The sequence below is a fragment of the Somniosus microcephalus genome, chromosome 10 (genome assembly GCF_052327205.1).
Source record: "Somniosus microcephalus isolate GS21.2 chromosome 10, FLI_Smic_1.0, whole genome shotgun sequence".
Lineage (NCBI taxonomy): Eukaryota > Metazoa > Chordata > Chondrichthyes > Squaliformes > Somniosidae > Somniosus > Somniosus microcephalus.
In genome coordinates this window covers 25,225,325-25,231,488 of record NC_140996.1, presented here as the reverse complement: position 1 = coordinate 25,231,488, position 6,164 = coordinate 25,225,325, and the positions used below count along the sequence as shown (strand labels likewise).

Genomic DNA, 6,164 nt, shown 5'->3' with positions numbered 1-6,164 from the left:
AAAATTACTAAAGTTTAGTACCACCATATAACAAAAACATATACTTATACAGCATATTTAATGCAGTGAAACATTCCAAAGGACTTTACAATAGGAGGCGAGATAGTGAGCACTGAGCAGGAAATGTGAGATAATTAGGGGAAGTGACTGAAGGCACAGTCAAAGAGATAGGTTTAAAAGCGGCTTTTGAAAGTGAGGAGAGATATAACAAGGTGGGGAGCTTGGGAAGAGAATTCCAGAATGCAGGGCTCTTCAGATGGCTGAAGACATGGAGAGGATGCATGAAGTCCAAACTGAGAGGAGCAAAGGTGCAGTTTGAATGATGATATATTCAAGGTCCTTGGGAAGGAAGGGAAGGTTGGAAATGGTGTGGTAGATAGCAAGCACAGTGGGCCAAGGGTGTGTTTTTTTTATTGGAGGAGAACAGTGCCTGTGGAAAGGGAACATTTAACAATATCAGGAAGCATTGGGCCAGTGAGTTATTTGAGTAGGCTGGGAGAAGGTCGAGGGAGCAGGAAATGGGCTACATGGAGTGTTTGGATCAAGATAGTAGAGAAATTGCAGAATATTCTGTGGCCAGGTCTGGGGAAAGGGAGACATTTGGGCAACAGGAGACTGAAGCAACTGAAATCAATGGTTTCAGTTTTGAAAACAAAGAAATTAATAGTGTTTCTTGCACCCAGTGGGAGAAGGGGAGTTGGATGGGAAAAGGGAAAGAGGTCAAAGGAGGCAATTTATTGTGGAGAAGGAATTTGGCATATCCTTACAATCTAGGATGATGCTGGAATAGCAGGAAGGTTTTTTGGCAGAGAGACAGGGAAAATCATGCTTAATATGGCCAAGCTGGATCTGGCAGTGGATGATCATGTATGCTCAGTCCTGCAGTTCTCAAATTTGAGGTCCCAAAGATGGACAGGCGGAGCAATGTGACTGGGAAACCATGACGATTCTGGTGAGGATGAGGGTGCCAAAAGAAGAGACAACCCAGCTGTTTAGAATATTGGCAGAGACCAAAAAAAACTAAATTCAAAATAAAGATATAAAAAAACCACAATGAATCTGCAACTTCTACAAGAGGCCAATAAAGGAGCTTCAAAACAGAACTTAGAGCAGGCTGACACTGCAGATTAACTCCTACCCCTTTAATGTATTAGAAAATATTGTAAGCATGTTATTTGCCTGTGATCAACTATTAATCAACACTCGTAGTATGATACCAGCAAATGCCCCATGTTATTGCACACGGTAAGTCAAAGGATGTGCTGTTTTATAATAATAGGGGTATCAACAAAATGTGACAGGGAAAATATTACAAGAAGTAAGTATGATACTTACAGGATGTGTTCGCTACATGCAAGACTTTTAAAATAGGTAGATATATAAATATTTGGTTTGTGCCAGTGGCTTATGCCTCCACTGAAGCAGCAGCAGACAAATGGTCAGAGTGGCCAGAGTCAAAAACATATAAATACAGGAAACTCTTGTTTAAATGGCACCTAAATATCCGGAATTCTCTATTAACCGGCAAAATTCGTACTCCAAAAACAACACCTCAATAACCGGAAATGTTGCCGAGCCCGAGTCCGAGTCTCCCGCAGTGGCCGAGTTAGTCAGTGGGGGTAATTCTCCAAACTGCCACTACTCGGCTTCTTGGCGCTGTCGGAAGTCCGAACACCTCAATAACAGGAGTCTGACTCTCCCGCGCTGCCGGGAGTACCCAATTACTGTATACTGCATATTTCTTGATTTTTAAATTTTTGTTTGTTAAAAATAGCCTTGGTAGATAACTCTCTCCGCCATCCGGAATTTTTAATCAACCAGCAACATCCCGGTCCCGTCGGTGCCGGATACCGGAGAATTTCCTGTAGTATACTTCACTGGAGTGATTGCACAACTGTAATCTTGCAGTTCAGATGACAGTTATATTCACCAGAATGATACCAGGGCTTAAAGGATTGAATTATGAGGGCAGATTGCATATACTTGGCTTGTATTCCATTGAGTTTGGAAAATTCAGGGGTGATCTAGTCCAGGCGTTTAAAATGATAAAGGGGTTTGATAGGGTAGATACAGAGAAACTATTTCCTTTGGTGGGGGAATCCAGAACAAGAGGACACTATCTTAATGTAGCCAAGTGGGGAAGATGCAGTGAATATTTAAGTCCACTAGATGGCGCGGTTCATTTTCCCCTTTAGTAATTTGAACAAGGAGAAAAGGGTTATGGGTAGGACCATGTGATGCCAAAGGAACCTCCCCTTTCTTCACAGCCTCCATTTTCTACATCCAGCATGAGAGATTTCTTTGAAGAGAGCTGGGGTGAATATGACTTTTGAAATGAACTTATTCTGTGTAAAGTACAACTAAAACAGTATTAAGTGCAACCCAGACTTAGTTTTAAAGTGATATTGTTTCCCAAATCACTCGATACCACGGGGATGCTTGCAGATTGTCCCACCATGTGCTGGTGTTAACACTTGCCAAAATTGTTGTTGAGTCCTTGGGGGCTACGTTGCGAATGAGTTTAATATTCTGTGTTTTCTTGTAAGATGTAACAAGTGATAACGGGACATAAGAATGTATTGTACTATTGGTTTTGTTTTGTATAATGAGTGTTAGCTAACTAACTAACTGCACCTGTGGTTTGCCTCGTGTTCTGTTCTACAGCAAGCCACTGCCGTATTTTATCGACTGTGTTTTCTTGTATTTGCCGTATTTCCGTCTTTTCCGTATTTTATACAATTAAATGTGGTTTTATGTATTTACAACTACATCCTAAGCCTAGAACCCAAGTTATCAATTCAGAATAAAAAAAACCAGAAAAAAGAAAGTTCTGTGTCCTGTGCTGCTCCATTTCGCCAGGCTACATTAATATTACAGCTGGGCCATCCAGGAGTGAAACCAGGAAGCATTTATTCACACAAAGGGTAGTGGAAATCTAGAACTTGTTCCCCCAAAAGGCTGTTGGGCCAATTGAAATTTTCAAGACTGAGATCGACAGATTTTTGTTAGGTAAGGGCATCAAGGAATGTGGAACAATGGTGAATAAATGGAGTTGAGGTATAGATCAGCCATGATTTAATGGAATGGCGAAACATTCAAGAGGCTGAATGGCGAACTCCTGTTCCTATGGTCAAAGCTGTGCAGCATACTGATTAGCATGATCTTTGAACCCTTTGTCAGACTGCATTGCAAGACAATCCCAGGTCTATCCAGGCACCTAAAGCTCTGCTTCAAAATATCAGTGGTGTGCTGAATGATTTCTTTGGTGAATGTATATCTGTGCTCAGCTTATGTCCTTCGGTACCACGGAGATGCTATGAGCTATGGTTCTAGGAAATAGTCTTGATTGCCCAAGGGCCACCTTGAAACATGCCTGTATGGGGCACATATTAGTGAACAGGGGATTGCCTTACAATGAAAAGATTGTGAAAGCTGTTTGGGAGGCAAGCATTGACTTGCATAATCTGATGATAATGGCTGCAAACAAGCTGAACATTTAACGAGTGGAATCATTTCCTATTGACTTAGACCATGGCAATGTGCATGCAGAGTCAGCCACATGGATACAGTATACAACCTTTAGACTTTCAAGAATCCTACTTTAACAATTATTGTCCATAGTAAACTTGACAGAATCTAAAGTAGCCAAATATACCGATACGCTTTGAGGGTGTAGGGGGTGGCGTGTGCCCAGTCAGCTCCGCCTCTGACTGTCTCTGAGCAGTTCGAATCGCTCCCACACCCCTGGGTTCTAGACACCAGACTTAGGTACAGGCGGCGATACAGAAAATCGCGTAGACAACTGGTTTGGTGCAAGAAAACCGCAATTTTTATTAAAGGCACAATAAAACACAATACTGAGAATCACTGGAATAATTACAGGCATATAAAATTACACTTATTTGGGAATGGGGAACACACGGCACATCGAGGGAAACAAACACATTAAAATCCCCTTATCCTTATCCCACGCAGCTTGAATCCAGACACCCGGAAGAAGGAGCAGTCAATCGCAGGCGTTCCGCCCCGGGGAAGCACATCGGGAGATCATCGACCATCCCCGGGCCGTTGCCGGAACGAGAGGCCATAGACCCAGCTTGGGAGAAGAAACAAAATAATAAAGGTCCCAAGCGAAGAAACCTTCCAGCCACCACGGCTCGGTAGAAGAGAGGAAAGGAACCTGAAGAAGCGATGGGAGCCAGCCCAAGGCTCCTCTGACCAGGGTCGAGCCGACGATCCTCGACCTCGCCGACATCCAGGCCTGCCGGTGTCCAGCCGCCCCCGACCCCCACCTCAGGAGAGAGGTGTGGCACAGTTCGCAGGGGCTCCACGATCCACGTGGAGACGAGATGCCTGAAAAGACCAAACACAGACTCGATTTCAAAACCTTGCACTTCCTAGTGGGATTGGTGAGCATGTTTCTGGCCCTTCACAATCAGATCTAGATAGGTTTAATAAGGGGGTGGATTTAAGGGTACAATTAACATGAGTTGTTGTCCCTCGATGTTCCGTGTGTTTCCTTATTTCATAATGATCTGTGTAGAGTATAAGATGCCTGTATTTGCCTTAGTTAGTACTGTGTCGATATGATTTGTTTGTGTTTGTTTTTCCCTCCCATGTACCGTACTCTTATCTGTGTTGCATTTGATTTGATATATTTTTTTTTCCATTTGCAATAAAATTTCATTTTGTTTCATCAAACTTGGTCTACACGAGTTTTCTCTACATTGTAGTTCCTGCGCCTAAGTCCAGAGTATAGAATCTAAGGGGCGAGTGGGTCGAACCACTCAAGGTTTTACTGTGCAAGAGAGAGAGGCCTCTAGAGAGAGAAACCTCAGGGAAACCTCTCGAGGACGAAAACCCCTTACATAACTTCTAGCGCCCCGGAAAAATCAGCGCCCCCCGCGACGGAAATTGAGTAGTAGCGCCCCAAGAGGGCAGCGGGGCGCTACTGGAAGCGCCCCGCCTACCTCTTGGGGCGCTGTGAGTCAATATCACGTCACGCCGCGGTATTGCAGGTCTTCCTCCCCTTCTTAAAACGGAGGGGCCTTGCACAGCGCGACCCGGGAACCAGCTGGGTCCCCGGGGATCGAGAGTGCCGGCAAAAGAGCCCGGCACTCAAGAGAAGTTCCGAGCTCATGGAGCGCAGCCGGCACTCTGCAGCGGGGGCAGTTCAGGAGGCCGGGGACAGGAGCAGAGGCAGGTGCTGGCAGGCGGCCAGCAGCAAAAATGGCCGCCCCACACCTCGGCTTTAAATAGCGCCTCCCCGGCCGCAGGTAGGCCCCCCTGACCCCGTCGGACATAGCGTCCGGCGGTAATCAGGGGGCGCTCCCGAAGATCACAGCCAGGGCGCGAGCGGGGCGCTGTGCACGGCAATGACATCATCGGTGGCGGCGCAGGGCCACGGGGCGCTACCGGTTACCGCTGCCGCTAAACACCCGCTGAATTTTGCGGGAGGCATTGGCGGCGCCGCGCCCAGCTGCTAATTGTTTTGCGGCCCGTTAGCGCCCGCTTAGGCCGCCTGCCTGCACCTGCCTCCGCTCCTGTCCCCAGCCTCCTTACCTGCCCACCCCCCGCGGAGTGCCAGCTGCACTCCGTGAGCTCGGCACTTCTCTTGAGTGCTGGGCTCTTTTGCGGTCACTTCCAATCCCCAGGGGGCGCAGCTGCAGGTCTTTAAGAAGGGGAGGAAGGCCTGCAATACCGCGGCACGACGTGCCGCAGCGCGTGGAGCAAAGCAACCGAAATTTCCCCCAAGACCTTGAAAATTCTGTGAGAACCAGGAGTCAACAACCTGCAGATGTAAAAACTACGACTTTCTCCAACCCCTGAACGTCTGGTTTAGTTAACTAAGCGTCAAAACAGACAGGAGAGAACGTGAGAGAGAGAAAACAACACTATTCACACAGTTCGGGACACGCATGCTGTGGGCAGGTTGTCAAGTTTCGGGGTATAAATGATGCTGTAGACTGACACTCATGGCCGCTGTCGTGGGCGACTTGGTCAGTTGCCAGTTAAAGTCATACGTCTAGTCGTTGCTGAATTGACTTTTCACTGTTGTTAGTATGTATGTGGTTGCTTATGATCACTTGAGCTTAAAGTAAATGATTTAGATTTGTGAGTGCTTGCTCGTCATAAGTAAATGAATTGAGTACGGTTTGTATTTG

General features: G+C 46.3%; 1 long non-coding RNA gene across 1 annotated transcript; it reads left to right on the top strand.

The window, feature by feature from the left end:
• Window positions 1–207: 207 nt before the first annotated feature.
• Window positions 208–4,701, top strand: LOC147111472 (uncharacterized). The gene is made up of 2 exons (XR_015079837.1): window positions 208–308; window positions 3,976–4,701. It is a non-coding gene; the product is annotated as an uncharacterized LOC147111472 (long non-coding RNA).
• Window positions 4,702–6,164: the final 1,463 nt, after the last annotated feature.